Source organism: Cupressus sempervirens, chromosome 3, assembly GCF_028749045.1.
Source record: "Cupressus sempervirens isolate cs-2001-9-10 chromosome 3, ASM2874904v1, whole genome shotgun sequence".
Taxonomy (NCBI): Eukaryota; Viridiplantae; Streptophyta; class Pinopsida; order Cupressales; family Cupressaceae; genus Cupressus; species Cupressus sempervirens.
The window spans coordinates 1032692466-1032713987 of NC_143120.1; positions in this window are offsets into that span (position 1 = coordinate 1032692466).

Sequence of the window (21522 nt, forward strand, 5' to 3'; positions counted from 1 at the left end):
TTTTCTATGTTCAAAATTATTTCTCTTCAAAAGGCATAGTAGTATGGAGAAAGAATGTGCCAGTGCTATATCAGATTAATGAGTATATTGTAGAAATGGGTTAAAGATTACAAAGATGAACAATAGATTTAGGATACCCCAAAAATTGGTTGAAGATTACAAAGATGATGTTTTTTTCATGGTAGACTATGACAAAGTCTACATTCAGGCAGTGGAACCTAGAGTTGTATGGGTAAAACCTCTTCCCTATGAGGTGAATATAGATGAAGAAAATGACATAATAGAATCCTTGATAAATGAACCTATTGATCCAAAGGTACCACACTTTGAAACGTATGATGAGGCCAAAGAAAGAACAGAGCTTGAAATCAAGCTTCCATAGGTTGTTAAAAAAGGAAAGAGGAGAATAAAAAAACTCAAAACAAGCACACCTCTTATGTTGACCAAGGGTAAGGGAGAAGATGTTGAAGAAATAGTGGATGACAAGGAGTTAGAAAAGGAAGAAGAACTAGTGAAAAAGAAAGGCAAGGTGATCATCACCAAGCCATCCACTGTAGTTTTTACCAAGAGATCTAGGAAGAAAGGTAGTGAAGTTGTCTTTAGAAAACCTCCTCCCACCTTCTAAGAAAGATTGAAACAATTGGAAGAAGCTGTTGGCAGTACCAACCTTAAATCATTGAAGTATGAAACTAGGATAGATGTAGAGAAGAAATAGGTTGAAGAATTAGTGCTAATCAAGATCGGAAAATGGAAGTATTCCCCTGATCAGATAGCCTCTCAGATCTCTAATGAATTTTTAGAGAAAATAAAACCAAGATGGTACTTTGCAATGTAAACAGCTAAAGATATCTATGCACAAACCCTGATGCAATTGTTACCAAGCATCACAGATGCTGAGGTAAAAGAGTCCATAAAGAAAAATGAAGACAAGATGACTCTTAGATTTAATACTTGTTTAATTTTAGTAAAGGACATAGAGCATATGGTCTTGAAAGCCACAAATATGTGGAAGAATGTCTATCACTTGCATAAGCAATGCGACTTCCCAATAGAAGTTAATGATGATGACAGTGATGCTAAGGAAGAAGAAACATACATTAAGCCAACACATATTGACAATGAATAAGTTGAAGAAGATAAAGAGGAAGAAGCTACCAAGGAAGACAAAGAAGATTATAAGGAGACTAATCCTATGAAGATAGCAACTGCAGTCATTGCCTCACTTCCTCACTCTCCAACTAAACTTGCAACATCATTAAGTTCATAAATAGCTTCAACAAGCTTGATTGTGACCATAGTATATAAATCAAACATCCAATCACTCTTTGATCCCTCACAGCTCAACACATCACTGATAGAAGTGTCTATCGCTTCATCTACCGAGCTGCAACCTACCTCTTCTTCAGTTGCTGAGTCAACACCATCGAGCATGAGTATAGTATGTTCCACAATTTTGAGCTCTTCAGCAGTAAGTATGTCAATTTTGAGTTCTACAATTTTGGATTCTATAGTTTTGTCTACTACAGTTTTGAATACTTTTGTAAGTACTTCAATGTTGGATTCATCAAGCATACCAGTTATTATTCCATCCATTGGCACTATATCAATTTTCACTACTAGTCCTACTATCTCTACAATTATTTCCATTCTGAATTCAAAGGTATCAAGTACAAGGATAGTTGAACCCAAGGCTCAGCCGAGTACAAGATTTTTGTGCAGAGGAAAGGAGACAGAGGAGGATATAGACCTAGATGAGGAGATTGAGATTCCCAAATGGGATTTTGATAATATCAGTACAGATCAAATACACAAAGCTGGTCAACTCCTCCAAAAGAAGGAAAAATAGAAGAAATTGAGAGAGGAGAGAGACAGAGAATATAAAATCATTGATTCCCTAGAATATTTTAACTGAGGTGATAGGTGTTGAAGTTGATACTTCTCAACACATTCTATTTCAATTAAAAGAGGTAGTCAAAAAGTTTAATGAGGTCTTTAGTCGTCAAGACAAATTGATTAAGAAAATAGAAAAGATATTTGATAATAAAGTGCTTTAGCGCATTGCTTAGCAAATAGCTATTTAGCAATTGGAGCTTTCCTCAATTTTGACTAGTCTTGAAACCTCTTGCACAAATGTAACAACACTTTTTGGAAATTTGTGTACTATTATCAAGTTCATAAAGGAAATAAAGAGATAACTAATAAAGATTGATGAAGATTTGAAGGCCAGTGCACAACAATTGCAACTTTACCCTAGTTCAAGCTCTACACATCATATGAAAATCAGATTGTTGTCAAATATGCAGGCAAAGTTTTTGAGAGAAGAAGCAAGGATATGGTCTACACTGATCGATATTTAGAATATGATCCTTCCCATCATGGATACAATGTAGAAGCATATTGATTACTCCAAAATATTGATCCATGACAATAACTTCTCCATTGCAAACCACATGATACAACTCTCTATAAAAGTGCAAATTGCTCTACATATGTGCAAAGTTTTGCAAGAAAATTGGGATAAGACTTTAGCACTTATTCTCAAGGTAAATTTTAATTTTCTTTCTTATATTGGTGTCTCCATGTAAATAAGTTTTGAATAAATCTTTGGTATTATTGTTAAAAAGGGGGAGAGACACTTAGTATGCTATATAAGGGGAGAGACACTTATTATGTATAGTGAGATACTATGTATATTGTATGGGGGAGAATCATGCAAAGGAAAGAAACGTGCATATAGTAGAGAATTCGTAGATATAGTATACTGTATATACTTATAAAGACAAGTTTTGAAAAATCTCAAAAAATAGTATACCATATTGAGCTAGTACCAGACTGTGATGTATATAAGTTTTGGTTGATAAGTGTTTTTTCCACTAATGCCAAAGGGGGAGATTGTTGACATTTAGTCAAGTTTGTTATTAGTGACAACACTTATTCAGACTCTATATGGCTAACAAGCTCATTGAATACTCTATAGTTTTTTCCATGTAATTCAGTAGTCATCAAGCTCTATAATTCCTACCGAGCATTTCAATGGTTACCAAGGGAATTCAATTAGCGTGAAGTGCAATAGTTCAAACCAAGCAGAATTAGGCAATGTGAAGTCCAGTAGTTCCACCTAAACATTTCAGTGGTTACCAAGCTTTGCAGTTTCTACCGAGCTAGCAATTCATGTGAAAGTGAAGTTAGTGTTAACCAAGCTATGTGATGATTAGTGTTTACCAAGTGCAGTCATGGTAAATGAGTAATTCAATTTTTACCAAGATACACAGTATCTACAAAGTCACCAGTGTAGACTGAGTTCAAGACTACATTGAAGTGATTAGTATGGAGTGAGCTTCTACTTCTACTGAGTGCATGACAATGTTTTAATGCAATAATTAAAACATCATTTACATCTCATTTCACATTTCCTCTACAACTTATCAATTTCTTGCCATGGGGTCCTTTGATCAGCTTCAAAACTAACAAAAAACACTTGACTAGGATCTGAAATCAGATATAATGATTCCCTGTTCCACATACTTTTACTCTATCAAAACTCATCTCATGATGACTTTAGGGTCAAATGATATTGACTGTCAAAGTTTCCCTCTCAGAACTACCGGCAAGAAAATGTGTCAGGAAAAAAAAAAGCTTTCAAAGTTGGCTTTAAAAGTAGGGAAAAACTCACACTTGGGGATGTGGAAGCTGGGGCATTGGTTCACTACCATGAAGAGAGTATAAATCTATGGTTAGGGTTCATGTTGAATAACAAGAAAAAAATGACAAGCAGTCAAAGTGGGCTATCCAAATTTGCAAACTTGAAACACTAGCAAAAAAATAGTTTTTGCAAATGGAATGGACTTGCGAAAGTGTGCAGACAGATTCATCAAGATGTAAAATTTGGCATACTTAAAGTATTTTTAGAGTGGACCACAATGGTGCAATCTGTTCAATCTCACCTGTCACAGATTTTGAGTTATAACATCATGAACAAGGGTACTGACCAATCTGCACCTTATGACACTAGTAAAAGTTTACAAATTGCTTTCAAAATCACATTCAAAAACTGATCAAACAGAGTCTTCATAAGCTCAAAATTGAAACATAGTAAGTATCTAACCTATAGAATATAATGCAAAAGAAAATTTCTCATTTCGGTCAATTGGGTCAAAGTTATAACAAGTCAAATAGGGCCTTCCAAAATTTTGAATAATTTGCATTAACATGACAACAATAGATGACCATCTTTGAGGGATTCAAAACTTAGTCAAAACATATCAAAATGACTCGAAATATGATACATAGGTTCTCTGATATGGACTCTAAATACTCTCAAAGCAGTGAGTCATGAAACATTACTAGGTGCGAGATATTCAAATGCAAACACAATCTCCTGTCATTGTTTAGCACTTGGACAAAAATGTAGATTTCAACATTGCTCAAAATGAAACTTCATAGAATGACTCTGAATGACAGTTTATCTTCATGGAATGTATAGACGTACTAAATGCAAGGTGTTAGAAACATTAAACACCTATTAGGCCTCAAATGGATAGCCAAGTACACATGCATTTAAAAAACGCTTATAGGGCTTGATTTTTTGGATGGTACTCAAAATTAGGGCTTCAATTTTGTGTCCCAACACTACCTTTGCACTATTGTTTTAAGTTGATTTCTTAACTTATAATCAAGATTTATGAATCAATTTTTTTCCAAAAAATCAAATTAAGATTATATTAAAAATAAACAAAACATATTGAGAATCAATGTTTTTATAGGCATTTAATTTAATGTATGGAAAAAAAATTTTAGCTACCATCTTTATAATTTGAAAAACATAAAAATAAATAATTAATTTTCATTTTACAATTTATATGAATAATTGCATTAAAAATAAACCAAACCAAATTCTTAATTCATATTTGAGGAACTCGATTAGAGAAACGATGTAGTACAGGCTAATTTTGCGCACCTGCAGAACAAGGACCCTCAGCCAAATCAATCAGTCATGTTTAAATGCCATTGTTTATGGTAGTACAGGCTGGCGGATTGACGGGAATGAATCCACAAAATGTCGCTATTAAAGGAACGTCGCCTCTTAGATAATCAACCAATAAATGTCTTTTCTCAGAGATAAAACAAGAGTCCGTGATCATTATAGTGAGGGTTGACCAATAAATGTCTTTTCTCTTGGGAGGGAAGCCCTGATGAGGTAGGCGTGGATCATTAAAAGGCACACGTAAGTTCTCAGACTTTTCTGTATTAAAAGTTTTAGCAAGTGTGACTAACTGAAGAAATGTTAAATATAGAGGCGGCTGCTGATAATTCTCTTTTGATTCGAAAATAATTTGTTTTTATATTTATATTATAATTTAGTATCCACTTTCACATAAATCTTTTAATATAATTGAACATGTTATTCTATGTCTATTAAGTATATTAATAAAATAGGTATATGTCATTTCAAATAGTTTAAAAGTTAAATATAACATTTTATAATAAAATTCTTATTTTGTTATTATTGTTATTATAATTTTATGTTTATTTTTATTTATGCAATAATGAATACAATTAATTTAGTATGATTCTCTTCTAATCATTTCACAATATTCAATAAGTCATGTTTTCTTTTCATGTAGAATGTCATTATTTTTATAATTGAGAAAATTTTATGATAAGAATTTATTTTATAATATTTATTTTATAAGTTTTTTTTTCACAATGATGCTTCTGAATATCAAAAGAATGGATTTATTAAGTTGTATTATAAGATTTTTTTCATTTTTAATTAAGGTTGCATTGTTCTAGATCTATCAAGGATATTTAGCTAGTAGGCTATTTATTTAATCTTTTTTGCATAGAGAGTTGTCTTGTGTTGCCAACTTTTACAATTCCAACTACCAAACAACCTTTTGGGTATGAAAGAGGAGTATTCAAATGTTGTTTCACACTCATTGAGCTATCCAATTCAAGTTAGTGAAATAAGACAACAACATAGCTGGAAAAGTTTAGCATTGAATAGTTGTTTCATGAGTGGAAAGTTTATTCATATCTAAAAATTTTGTTGGTGTTTCCAACTTGCATTTTGGATGAGCATAAGGAATGACCTTCACCTTGTTGAAAAAAATTAATCAATTGTATATTTTCTTTGATGTTACACAAAATGTCATACATTCACCAGTCAGTGTCTGCCAAGCTCACTTAGGTGATGAAGACATTCTCTTGTGTCTGTCGAGCATTCGAGTGTCTACCAAGTTTAGAAGACAGTGTCTACTAGATCTCTCGGGAGACAAAGGAAAGTTGGAAGGTAATGAGTGTTAACCGAACTCAATTGGTTAGCAAAGAGAATTCATAGAAGACAGTGTCTACCGAGTTCACTTGAGAGATAAAGAAAAGTTGGCATGTAAACCAGTGTTAACCAAGCTCACTTGATTAACATAGGAAAATCTATTTTGGTTAGTATCTACTGAGTAGGGTCGGTTAACAAAGGATTTTCTTATTTAGCATATTAAGTTTAATAATTTTGTTTGTTGGCTCTAGCCAACTGAGAAGATGAATTCAGATTTTTTTTAAGATGTATTGAAGCCAACATAACTATGTACATGATATAGATATAAAGTCAAGTTGAGGATTGAATATGTATCAATGAGAAGTGAAAGATAAGAAGATTCTTAGAGGAAGTGAATTGGAAGGATAGCAGAATATCCTTGTTGGGTTGCAAAGATACATTCATTCAAGAAGGATCAAGTATGCAAGTTAGAATTGAGATCTAAAATCCACAAAGATACGTTTGCATCAGCAATCAGGTCAAGTCATTATTACTCTCAAACCATTGTATAGTAGCAAATTAAATCTCCTAATAGAATTGGCTTAATAGCTATTTGTAAATCCTCTAACAAGGTGACCTTTCTAGATTGAATTGTCTAAAGGCCTCTAACAAGACCACTTCTAATAGGGTGATTAAATCCCCTAACAAGATCAATCAAGTCAAGTCATTATTACTCTCAAACCATTGTATAGTAGCAAATTAAATCTTCTAATAGAATTGGCTTAATAGCTATTTGTAAATTCTCTAACAAGGTGGCCTTTCTAGATTGAAGTGTCTAAAGGCCTCTAACAAGACCACTTCTAATAGGGTGATTAAATCCCCTAACAAGATCAATCAAGTCAAGTCATTATTACTCTTAAACCATTGTATAGTAGAAAATTAAATCTCCTAATAGAATTTGCTTAATAGCTATTTGTAAATCTTCTAACAAGGTGGCATTTCTAGATTGAAGTGTCTAAAGGCCTCTAACAAGACCACTTCTAATAGGGTGATTAAATCCCCTAACAAGATCACACCTATCAATGTGTTTTTTAACCTTTAACAAGGTTGCCTCATAACAGGGCTCACTTTAGAAGAGTAAAAACACTAACTAGTTGCAATCGGTGGTTTTTCTCAATTTGGATTTCCACATTAAATTTTGGTGTCACTTGTGTTCATCCTATTTTCTTTATGTGTATGCAACTAAGTTAGTTAAAGTTAATCACACATAATATCTTAAAGGTTTGTATGATAAGTATTTACGGAGTAACAATTGTAATTTCAATGCTTACCAAGTTACAACATATTGTTAGTGATAATTGAGCTCCTGTGTGTTAACTGAGTTACAATAGTTTCTATAAAGTTTATGCTTTGTACTAACTTTTAAGGGATTTGAGATTTATTGTAGTGGTAATTGATTCACCCCTCCCCTCTTAGTTACTCCTCTTACATTTCCAACAATTGGTATTAGAGCTTTTGGTGCTTTCAGGGAAGGTTTGAGGGACCTAAGCTAAAGATTAGGATGTCTTATAGAAGAATGATTCCTAAGTTGAATTGAGATAACTTTGTAGCATGGCAGGAACTTATGAAGTTGCATTTGCAAACCATTGGTGATTCAAGTTTTAAGTATTTAAACAATGCTTACAAGGCTCTTATTGGAACATTAAATGTAGAAGAAATCGTTGAAACGAAAAATCATAACATCATGATGATTGATATTGCTTCTTCTCTTTATTATGCCAAATTTGATGAAGTCAAAGGTTGTACTAATGCTCATGAGATGAGGACCAAACTGAAAGATATTTATGGAGGAGACTATAATGTGAAGAGAGCTAAAGAAGAAAGCCGAAGAGGACAATTTGATCAGATGAAGATGAGAGAAGATGAAAATATTGCAAAATATGTTGATGGAATCAAGGCAAGTATATGTGAAATCAAAGCCTCTAGAGGAGAAATTGATGATAAAACAGTTGTAAGCAAGGTACTCAGAACCCTTCTTCCTATCTATGCAACTAGAGTCTTATCTATTCAAGAGATGAGATGTAATGCCAATAACAAGATAAATTTGGATGCTTTAGTGCAAGGGTAAACAAAATTTGAGCTAGATAACTATGATAATTATGTTCCCACTTCTAGAAATCTTGAATCTGCATTTTAAGCCAAGTTGTCACTCATGAAGAAAGGTGGAAAATCAAAAGGAAAAAAAATCTAATAGTTCTAACAATAATCTTGAGGTCATTGAAGCACTATTTGGAAGAAAATATTTCGAAGGCAAAGAGAAGTATAAAGGTAAAATTCCTCTAATATGTTTTTCTTGTCAAGAAGTTGGTCACATTACTACAAGGTGTCCAAATAGAGAAAACAAAGATGAAAAGAAAATCATTAAGTACAAAGGAAAGAAGGATTTCAAAAGCTACAAGGACTACAAGGATAAAGGTAAGAAATCTAGTTTCATGACCAGAGATTCTAATAGCAGTGATAATGATGAAATGGTCTATATAGTTGTAAAAGATGAATCAACTGATGAGTCGAATAAGATGACACTTATTTTTTATGTTAGTAAAATTGATACATGGATTATTGATAGTGGATGTTCTCATCATATGACTAGTGAAAAAAAAAATTTGAACATATGAAACACTATGTTGGAGGAAGTGTCAGATTTGGTACCAATGAACCTTGTTGTATAAAAGGAAATGGTTGTATTTCACTAACAAATGGACTCAGATGTGGCAATGCATAATGGGTTGAAGGACTGAAGCATAATCTATTGAGTGTGGCATAGTTGAATAACATTGGATTCAAGATAGAATTCATAAATGGGAATGCCAAGTTGCTAGATGGAAATGGAAATCTAGTTGGGTATGGTAATCAAGCAAAAGGTACCCTATTCTACCTAGACCTTAGTGAAAGTTCATGTTTCATTGGTCAAGTAGAAGAAAGATGGTTATGGCATAAAAGGTCGTGTCATGTGAACTTTGATAATTTGATCAAAGTAAGCAAAAAAAAAAGAGTAAGAGGTATTCCTAGTTTGATGAACTCTGATATGATCCTATGTAAAAAATTTCAAATTGGTAAGATGGGCAAGACAAGTTTCAAAAGTAGGAATTATCATTCTAAAGAAGTCTTGGACTTGGTTCATATAGACCTTTGTGGACCTATTGGAATAGAGAACTATAGTGGAGATAAGTATTTTATTTTATTTGTTGATGATTATTCCAGAATGATGACTATTATGTATTCAAAAGAAAAGTCAAAAGCCTTTCAAAAGTTCAAATGGTATTTGGCTACAGCTGAGAAAGAGATTGGAAAGAAACTAAAGTGTTTAAGGTCATATAGAGGACGATAATTCATTTCAAATGAATTCAATAAATTTTGCACTAAATGAAGAATCAAAAGAAAATTATTATCCCCTAGTACACCTTAGCTGAATAGTATACTAGAAAGAAGAAACATTTATCTATCATGGATTGTGCAAGAACACTAATGATAGAGAAGAATATTGCAATCAAGTACTGGACGAAAGCAATTAGTACTACAATTCATAACTTGAATAGAGTATAGTTGAAGAAAGATTCAAATCACATTCCTTATGAACAATTGTATGGCTACAAACCCAATGTAAGTTATTTTAAAGTGTTTGATAGTAGATGTTATATCTTGAAGGAGTATAGAAAAGGCAAATTTGATGCCAAAATTGATAAAGGCATATTCCTAGGATACTCCTACAGAAGTAAAGCATACAAATGTTTGAATTTGTCTAGTCACAAAATCATAGAAAGTGAACATGTGAAGATTGATGAGTTTGTAGAAAAGAGTGAAGAAGAAAGTGTTAGAGAACCTAAGGATTATAGAAGGTTTGTATATTGTGAACCTGATGCATTTCCTTAACCAATAGGAAGTTATGAAGCTTCAAATTCAGAGTCCCCAAAATCTCCAAAAGAACCTAAGTTATAGCCAATGCAACTTGAGTCACATTCTTAAGGACCCGAGTCATAAGCAACCCACTTGTAACAAGTTGCTACCAAGTTATCAGAAGGACCTAAGTCACAAAAAATGGGACCCAAGCTTGATTTATAATATCATGTTGAGCTATGTGAGACACATTCTAAATCCAAGGTAGTTCTATTAGCAAGATATGTTAGAAGGCATCATCCTCTTGAGTAGATCATTGGAGACAAATCAAAGGAACCATGACAAGGAACAAATTGAAAGGTCCATGTTTTCTTGTTGAGTTTAAACCTAGAAATGTTAAAGATGCTTTTGATAATGAAAGTTGGATTGAAGAAATGAATGAAGAAATAAAACAAATAGAAAGGAATGAGATTTGGACTCTTGTTCATAGACCCAAGGATAAGAATGTGATTGGCAGAAATTGAGTATTCAGAAATAAGTTGCATAAAGAGGGAGAATTTTTAAGAAACAAAGAAAGGTTAGTTTGTAAAGTTTATTCTCAAGAGGAAGGTATTGATTATGGTGAAACATTTGCTCTTGTTGCAAGATTAGAAGGTGTTAGGACTTTACTTGCATATGTAACACATAAAGGTTTTAAAGTGTATCAAATGGATGTGAAATTTGCATTCTTGAATGGAATTCTAGAAGAGGAAGTCTACATAGAGAAACCTAAAGGTTTTTTAGATTCTAGCAAAAGGGATATGGTACATAAACTGCACAAAACACCATATGGTCTCAAACAAGCTCCAAAAGCTTGGTATGAAAGACTTCATATTTATTTGATGAAGATTGGTTTTCAAAGAAGAAATGATAACAATAGTCTTTGCATCAAAGGGGGACTAGACAAGAAGATTGTATTGGTAGAAACCTTTGTGGATGATTAATTGTTTACTAGAAATGATGATTTGTGCAAATCTGTTTTAGAGGAAATGAGTAAGGAATTTGAGATGTCAATGTTTGGAGAGATCAAGTTCTTTGTTGGCTTATAGATTCAATAAAAGAAAGATGGCATCTACATTACTCAGGCAAAGTATATCAAGGAAATACTAAAGATATTTGGATTGGAGGATTCAAGACCAGTTATAACACCTATGTCTACTAGACATAAGCTTTCCAAAAATGATAACTCAAAAGAGGTAGATCAAACTAAATATAGATCAATTATTGGTAAACTTTAGTATGTTGTACATTTTAGAAAAAATAGTCCACCAAGATAACTTGAGGGGGAGGGGGGAGAGGGCGGGGGGCAGGGTGGGTGAATTAATTATCCAACAATTAAAATATTTATCAACCTTAAATAATCTTATCCATTCAAGAAAAGTAAACAAAAACCATAACAAAATTCACATAGACAATTACACAAGATATGTTAATTACAGAAACCTTTGTTTAGAGGGAAAACCTCGCTAAGAGTGATGCCCACAAGATGATGTACTAATATAAATATTCCTTGTTAGAGGATGGACCTTGTTAGGAGTCTATTACAACATTTAGTACATAGAGTCCATGTTAGGAGACATTGAATCCTTGTTAGGAGAATCCAACCCTGTTAGAAGTTGTGTCGGCCCTTTTAGGAGTTTTAATACAATGTATGCAAGAAGAGTCCACTACCAAAACATTCAATTTCAATTACAAGAAGAGCTAACTGCCCAAACCAGCAATTTACTATTAAGTTACTCTTTCCACTGTTCTGTCAACTGAATCAATCACTGTTAGACCTTGTAGATCAAGTAACAAACCTCAAATCCAAATATCAAACCTCAGCTTACATAATAAAACCTTGACAATGATGTTCCCTTCACTTTTTCTCTGCTCCGCTCAACTTCACATTCCTTATAATCACTTCTCCATGTCATCCATGATAAATGAAAATGTCCTTCCTTTATATCAAATCCATAAAACAATTCCCTAAGTCAATTGTTACACCTTCTCAATTAATTATTATAGGAGCACATTAAGTGTTGACATTTAGTCAAGTTTGTTATTAATGACAACACTTATTCAAACTCTGTATGGCTAATGAGCTCATTGAATAGTCTACAGTTTTTCCATGTAATATAGTAGCCACCAAGCTCTACAATTCCTACCAAGCATTTTAATGGTTACCAAGGGAATTCAGTTAGTGTGAAGTGCAATAATTCAAACCGAGCAGAATTAGGAAGTGTGAAGTTCAATAGTTCAACCCAAGCATTTCAATGGTTACCAAGATTTGTAGTTTCTATTGAGCTAGTAGTTCATGTGAAAGAAAAGTTAGTTCTAACCGAGCTATGTGATGATTAGTATTTACCGAGTGTAGTCATGGTAATGAATAATTTAGTTTCTACGAAGTTACACAGTATCTATCGAGTCACCAGTGCAGATTGAGTTCAAGACTATATTGAAGTGATTAGTATGGACTAAGCTTCTACTTCTACTAAGTGCATGACAATGCCAAGCAATGATAGTGGATGTCATGTATTAGAACTTCACCAAGCTAGTCTTTAGAACTCGGGTATCTACATATGGGATGACTTTGTAATATTAGTGTTAACTTGTATATTGGCCAACTTTTTAATTATGTAAATTGCATTGATATATACGTAATGTATTGTATCATATCTAAAGTAGTATGAATGTGCGAAAATAATATGAAATAGAGGCATGTGAATGTGAATCAATAGCAAACAAAGTGTATTATAAGGCCATATTAGCAAAGGAGCTGCAAAGTCATATCTATCACATAAAGCTGATCAACACTTCAAAGAATCTCTATCAATAATCCAGTTGTAAGTTAGAGATCTATTATTTCATCCTAATAGGTGAACCAGTCTGAATCCTTTAGCAAGGTAGACTTAACAGCCTTTTCTAAAATCTCTTTACCAAGTGCATACTTTATTGTATGTTTGTAAAACCTCTAACAAGGTGGACCTAGCAGTCCTAATCGCTCCTAATAGGATAGATCATTAGAAGTGATCATTGTAAGCCTTAACAAGCCAACTTTATGCTACAATATTGAAGTATTGTGGGTATCATCCCCACTCCAGTTTTACTTTCTATTTGGAAGGTTTTTGGGTCACCAAATATTGTGTTCAAGTGTCATGAATGTTTTATGCTTTCAGTTTCTCATGCATGCAATTAGATCTAATTTAATGAATTGAATGGAAATTGGATTATTGCAGTTAAGATTTGAATTTGGTAAAGTTTTTAAGGTTACTGATTCACCCCTCCCATCTTAGTAACCTAGCATAGTCTTGAATATTTCCAACAACTGGTATCCGAGCTTTTTGGTTCTTAGGATAAAGTTTGATAGCTTGAGCAAAGATCAAGGACAATGGAGATATTCAAACTCGATAAGGAAATTGACAATGAAAAGATAGATCTAGAAATGACCATTGCACAACTCAATAAAGCTAAAGAGAAACTTTTCCAATTCTTGAAAAGAAGGAAGGAACTTGCAAATCAAATGAATGGTCATTTGTACATTGAAGAAAAGATTGAATATTTTTTCCCTTCAAGTAGTTCAGATGAAGCAGATGATTCAATCTAAGAACTCTTAGAAAAGAATGGTTCCCTACAAGAAGAAGTAAGAAAGCTCAAAAGACAACAAGAAATTCAGTCAGTAAGGCTATGTGAAATCTTGGAACAAAGGAACAAAATGAAAGAAGAACTGGATGGAACGAACAATGAGATCCAAAACCAATCCCTTTAACATGCAGATCTTATGGATCAAATATCAAATACAAATGAGGAAATTATGATCACATCCAAACAGTTCCAATAGAAAGGAAGCAAATATCCAAATCAGTATTCAAGATATAAAAGGATCATCAAGGAAAATTGGTATTAGTTATCATCGAGTTGCCTTCTCTATTGAGTAAGGTTGGGTCATGGACTCTACCAAGAAAAGTTGATAGTAACAAGAACATGTTTCATTACTGTGTTATGAAGTCTTTATCGAGCAATCTGAACAGATAGTGGATGACAACCTATCACACATAATGATTTCATCACAGCTACCTTCCTACCTAGCATTATTTGCAAAGTTTTAACAAAAAGTAGGAAATTGAATTCATTTTCACCAAGAAATCTAAGTGTTATAGTGATCAAGCAAATTGCAGAGTGATCAAGTGACTTTGAATAGAATTTGCAGCTAAAATCCTTCAAAGTTTTTTATAACCTACCGAGTAGGCATCGGAGCATCAAGCGGTAGTAGAAAACAAAGGAAAGGCTCAGAAATGTTGCTCCATGGAGTTGAAAGGAAAGGACCTGGTTTCAGACTTGTGTCGGTAGTTGCTGAAACCCTCGATCCAAATGGAGCACAATCACAGATCCCTCCTAAGGTACTACTCATTAACGATTTCCAAACTCAATTTTAGTGTGCAATTCAAGAAATTGGAACCCTAGAGATGGATAATTCCCTAGGTGAATTATGTGTAAATGGAGTTCTTCTGGAGGATGAGACCATGGTGCTGGTCAAGGTCGTAGAGGTCCTAAATGTGACATTTCTTCATCGGGAATAGGCGAAAAGACCAAGTTTGGAGACAATTAGGACTACTATTAACTTAAAAGTACTACATTGGTAGCATAATTTGTATATTGTACGCATCTCAAGATGGGGAAGCCTTTCAGAGTATTTTAAAAAATTTTGATAAGACAAAGGTCAAATTAAACCCAAATATGAACATTTGGAAAAAAAGGGTTTAACCCACATTCCCCACCTTCCCTAAAGTTTCCAAATCAAATGGATCAAATACATCCTAAGCCAAATTCACAACAATCAGTTATGGCTTGAGAAACCAATTTTGATCACTAAGAAGATGATTCATCGCATCACCAGCCTTCCCATGCTCTCTAAGGCCAAAACCACTAAATCCCTAGATAAGGTGGAGTTAGAAAAGAAAATCCTAGCCAAGTGGAATGGTAAAGGTATGAAGATCAGTGGTGTGACTGATGTAGAACTGAAATTTTGCATACATGTGATAGCTCATAAGATCTATAGTTCTAGTTGTCTAAATAGTGTGTCATGTGAAGTAGTCTTGAAACCTCTTGCACAAATGTAACAACACTTTTTGGAAATTTGTGTACTATTATCAAGTTCATAAAGGAAATAAAGAGAAAACTAATAAAGATTGATGAAGATTTGAAGGCCAGTGCACAACAATTGCAACTTTACCCTAGTTCAAGATCTACACATCATATGAAAATCAGATTGTTGTCAAATATGCAGGCAAAGTTTTTGAGAGAAGAAGCAAGGATATGGTCTACACTGATCGATATTTAGAATATGATCCTTCCCATCATGGATACAATGTAGAAGCATATTGATTACTCCAAGATATTGATCCATGACAATAACTTCTCCATTGCAAACCACATGATACAACTCTCTATAGAAGTGCAAATTGCTCTACATATGTGCAAAGTTTTGCAAGAAAATTTGGATAAGACTTTAGCACTTATTCTCAAGGTAGTTTTTAATTTTCTTTCTTATTTTGGTGTTTCCATGTAAATAAGTTTTAAATAAATCTTTTGTATTATTGTCAAAAAGGGGGAGAGACACTTAGTATGCTATATAAGGGGAGAGACACTTATTATGTATAGTGAGATACTATGTATATTGTATGGGGGAGAATCATGCAAAGGAAAGAAACGTGTATATAGTAGAGAATTTGTAGATATAGTATACTGTATATACTTATAAAGACAAGTTTTGAAAAATCTCAAAAAATAGTATACCATACTGAGCTAGTACCAGACTATGATGTATATAAGTTTTGGTTGATAAGTGTTTTTTCCACTAATGCCAAAGGGGGAGATTGTTGACATTTAGTCAAGTTTGTTATTAGTGACAACACTTATTCAGACTCTATATGGCTAACAAGCTCATTGAATACTCTATAGTTTTTTCCATGTAATTCAGTAGTCATCAAGCTCTATAATTCCTACCGAGCATTTCAGTGGTTACCAAGGGAATTCAATTAGCATGAAGTGCAATAGTTCAAACCAAGAAGAATTAGGCAATGTGAAGTCCAGTAGTTCCACCTGAACATTTCAGTGGTTACCAAGCTTTGCAGTTTCTATCGAGCTAGAAATTCATGTGAAAGTGAAGTTAGTGTTAACCAAGCTATGTGATGATTAGTGTTTACCAAGTGCAGTCATGGTAAATCAGTAATTCAATTTTTACCAAGATACACAGTATCTACAGAGTCACCAGTGTAGACTGTGTTCAAGACTACATTGAAGTGATTAGTATGGAGTGAGCTTCTACTTCTACTGAGTGCATGACAATGTTTTAATGCAATAATTAAAATATCATTTACATCTCATTTCACATCTCCTCTACAACTTATCAATTAATCAATTGTATATTGTCTTTGATGTTACACAAAATGTCATACATTCACCAGTCAGTGTCTGCCAAGCTCACTTAGGTGATGAAGACATTCTCTTGTGTTTGCCGAGCATTCCAGTGTTTGCCAAGTTTAGAAGACAATGTCTACTAGATCACTTGAGAGACAAAGGAAAGTTGGAAGGTAACGAGTGTTAACCGAACTCAGTCGGTTACCAAAGAGAATTCATAGAAGACAGTGTCTACTAAGTTCACTCGAGAGACATAGAAAAGTTGGCATGTAAACCAGTGTTAACCAAGCTCACTTGATTAACATAGGAAAATCTATTTTGGTTAGTATCTATTGAGTAGGGTCGGTTAACAAAGGATTTTCTTATTTTAGCATATTAAGTTTAATAGTTTTGTTTGTTGGCTCTAGCCAACTGAGAAGATGAATTCAGATTTTTTTAAAGATGTATTGAAGCCGACATAATTATGTACATGATATAAATATAAAGTCAAGTTGAGGATTAAATATGTATCAATGAGAAGTGAAAGATAAGAAGATTCTTAGAGGAAGTGAATTAGAAGGATAGCAGAATATCCTTGTTCGGTTGCAAAGATACATTCAATCAAGAAGGATGAAGTATGCAAGTTAGAATTGAGATCTAAAATCCACAAAGATAAGTTTGCATCAACAATCAGGTCAAGTCATTATTACTCTCAAACCATTGTATAGTAGCAAATTAAATCTCCTAATAGAATTGGCTTAATAGCTATTTGTAAATCCTCTAACAAGGTGGCCTTTCTAGATTGAAGTGTCTAAAGGCCTCTAACAAGACCACTTCTAATAGGGTGATTAAATCCCCTAACAAGATCAATCAAGTCAAGTCATTATTACTCTCAAACCATTGTATAGTAGAAAATTAAATCTCTTAATAGAATTGGCTTAATAGCTATTTGTAAATCCTCTAACAAGGTGGCATTTCTAGATTGAAGTGTCTAAATGCCTCTAACAAGACCACTTCTAATAGGGTGATTAAATCCCCTAACAAGATCACACTTATCAGTGTGTTTTGTAACCTTTAACAAGGTTGCCTCATAACATGGCTCACTTTAGAAGAGTAAAAACACTAAGTAGTTGCAATTGGTGGTTTTTCTCAACTTGGATTTCCACATTAAATTTTGGTGTCACTTGTGTTCATCCTATTTTTTTTATGTGTATGAAACTAAGTTAGTTAAGGTTAATCATACATAATATCTTAAAGATTTGTATGATAAGTATTTACGGAGTAACAATTATAATTTCAATGCTTACCAAGTTACAACATATTGTTAGTGATAACTGAGCTCCTGTGTGTTAACTGAGTTACAACAATTTCTGTAGAGTTTATGCTTTGTACTAACATTTAAGGGATTTGAGATTTATTGTAGTGGTAATTGATTCACCCCTCCCCTCTCAGTTGCTCCTCTCACATTTCAAACAATTGGTATTAGAGCTTTTCGTGCTTTTAGAGAAGGTTTGAGGGACCTAAGCTAAAGATTAGGATGTCTTATAGAAGAAAGATTCCTAAGTTGAACTGAGATAACTTTGTAGCATGGTAGGAACTTATGAAGTTGAATTTGGAAACCATTAGTGATTCAAGTTTGAAGTATTTAAACAACGCTTACAAGGCTCCTATTGGAATATTAAATGTAGAAGAAATTGTTGAAAAGAAAAATCACAATATCATGATGATTGATATTGCTTCTTCTCTTTATTATGCTTATTTTGATGAAGTCAAAGGTTGTACTAATGCTCATGAGATGAGGACCAAACTAAAAGATATTTATGGAGGAGACTATAATGTGAAGAGAGCTAAAGAAGAAAGCCGAAGAGGACAGTTTGATCAGATGAAGATGAGAGAAGATGAAGATATTGCAAAATATGTTGATGGAATCAAAGCAAGTATACGTGCAATCAAAGCCTCTGGAGGAGAAATTGATGATAAAACAGTTGTAAGCAAGGTACTCAGAACCCTTCTTCCTATCTATGCAACTAGAGTCTTATCTATTCAAGAGATGAGATGTAATGCAAATAACAAGATAAATTTGGATGCTTTAGTGCAAGGGTAAACAACATTTGAGCTAGATAACTATGATAATTATGTTCCCACTTCTAGAAATCTTGAATCTGCATTTCAAGCCAAGTTGTCACTCACGAAGAAAGGTGGAAAATCAAAAGGAAAAAAAATCTAATAGTTCTAACAATAATCTGGAGGTCATTGAAGCACTGCTTAGAAGAAAATATTTTGAAGGCAAAGAGAAGTATAAAGGTAAAATTCCTCTAATATGCTTTTCTTGTCAACAAGTTGGTCACATTACTACAAGGTGTCCAAATAGAGAAGACAAAGATGAAAAGAAAATCATTAAGTACAAAGGAAAGAAGGAATTCAAAAGCTACAAGGACTGCAAGGATAAAGGTAAGAAATCTTGTTTCATGACTAGAGATTCTAATAGCAGTGATAATGATGAAATGGTCTATATAGTTGTAAAAGATGAATCAATTAATGAGTCGAATAAGATGACACTTATTCCTTATGTTAGTAAAATTGATACATGGATGTTCTCATCATATGAGTAGTGAAAAAAAAAAATTTGAATATATGAAACACTATGATGGAGGAAGTGTCAGATTTGGTAGCAATGAACCTTGTTGTATAAAAGGAAATGGTTGTATTTCACTAACAAATGGACTCATATGTGACAATGCATAATGGATTGAAGGACTGAAGCATAATCTATTGAGTGCGGCACAGTTGAATAACATTGGATTCAAGATAGAATTCATAAATGGGAATGCCAAGTTGCTAGATGGAAATGGAAATCTAGTTGGGTATGGTAATCAAGCAAAAGGTAACCTATTTTGCCTAGACCTTAGTGAAAGTTCATGTTTCATTTCTCAAGTAGAAGAAAGATGGTTATGGTATAAAAGGTTGTTTCATGTGAACTTTGATAATTTGATCAATGTAAGCAAAAAAAAAAGAGTAAGAGGTATTCCTAGTTTGATGAAACTTGATATGAGCCTATGTAAAAAATTTCATATTGGTAAGATGGGCAAGACAGGTTTTAAAAGTAAGAACTATCATTCTAAAGAAGTCTTGGACCTAGTTCATATAGACCTTTGTGGACCTATTGGAATAGAGAACTACAATGGAGATAAGTATTTTATTTTATTTGTTGATGATTATTCTAGAATGATGACTATTATGTATTCAAAAGAAAAGTGAAAAGCCTTTCAAAAGTTCAAATGGTATTTGGCTATAGCTGAGAAAGAGATTGGGAAGAAACTAAAGTGTTTAAGGTCATATAGAGGACAATAATTTGTTTCAAATGAATTCAATAAATTCTGCACTAAAAGAGGAATCAAGAGACAATTATTATCCCCTAGTACACATTAGCTAAATGGTATAGTAGAAAGAAGAAACAAATCTATCATGGATTGTGCAAGAACCCTAATGATAGAGAAGAATATTGCAATCAAGTACTAGAAAGAAGCAATTAGTACTACAGTTCATACTTTGAATAGAGTATAGCTGAAGAAAGATTCAAATCACATTCCTTATGAACAATGGTATGGCTACAAACCCAATGTAAGTTATTTTAAAGTGTTTGATAGTGGATGTTATATCTTGAAGGAGTATAGAAAAGGAAAATTTGATGTCAAAATTGATAAAGGAATATTCCTAGGATACTCCTATAGAAGTAAAGCATACAAATGTTTGAATTTGTCTAGTCACAAAATCATAGAAAGTGAACATGTGAAGATTGACGAGTTTGTAGAAAAGAGTGAAGAAGAAAGTTTTAGAGAACCTAAGGATTATAATAGGTTTGCGTATTATGAACCCGATGCATTTCCTTAACCAATAGAAAGTTATGAAGCTTCAAATTTAGAGTCCCCAAAATCTCCAAAAGAACCTAAGTTATAGCCAATGCAAGTTGAGTCACATTCTTAAGGACCCGAGTCATAAGCAACCCACTTGTAACAAGTTGCTACCGAGTTATCAGAAGGACCTAAGTCACAAAAAATGTAACCCAAGCTTGATTTATAATATCATGTTGAGCTATGTGAGACACATTCTAAATCCAAGGTAGTTCTATTAGCAAGATATGTCAAAAGGCATCATGCTCTGGAGTAGATCATTGGAGAAAAATCAAAGGAACCATGACAAGGAACAAATTGAAAGGTCCATGTTTTCTTGTTGAGTTTAAACCTAGAAATGTTAAAGATGCTTTGTATAATGAAAGTAGGATGGAAGAAATGAATGAAGAAATAAAACAAATAGAAAGGAATAAGATTTGGACTCTTGTTCATAGACCCAAGGATAAGAATGTGATTGACACAAAATGAGTATTTAGAAATAAGTTGCATGAAGAGGGAGAATTTTTAAGAAACAAAGAAAGGTTAGTTTGTAAAGTTTGTTCTCAAGAGGAAGGTATTGATTAAGGTGAAACTTTTTCTCTTATTGCAAGATTAGAAGGTGTTAGGACTTTACTTGCATATGTAGCACATAAAGGTTTTAAAGTGTATCAAATGGATGTGAAATATGCATTCTTGAATGGAATTCTAGAAGAGGAAGTCTACATAGAGAAACCTAAAGGTTTTTTAGATTCTAGCAAAAGGGATATGGTACATAAACTGCACAAAACACCATATGGTCTCAAACAAGCTCCCAAAGCTTGGTATGAAAGACTTCATAATTATTTGATGAAGATTGGTTTTCAAAGAAGAAATGATAACAATAGTCTTTGCATCAAAGGGGGACTAGACAAGAAGATTGTATTGGCAGAAACTTTTGTGGATGATTAATTGTTTACTAGAAATGATGATTTGTGCAAATCTTTTTTAGAGGAAATGAGTAAGGAATTTGAGATGTCAATGTTTGGAGGGATCAAGTTCTTTGTTGGCTTATAGATTCAATAAAAGAAA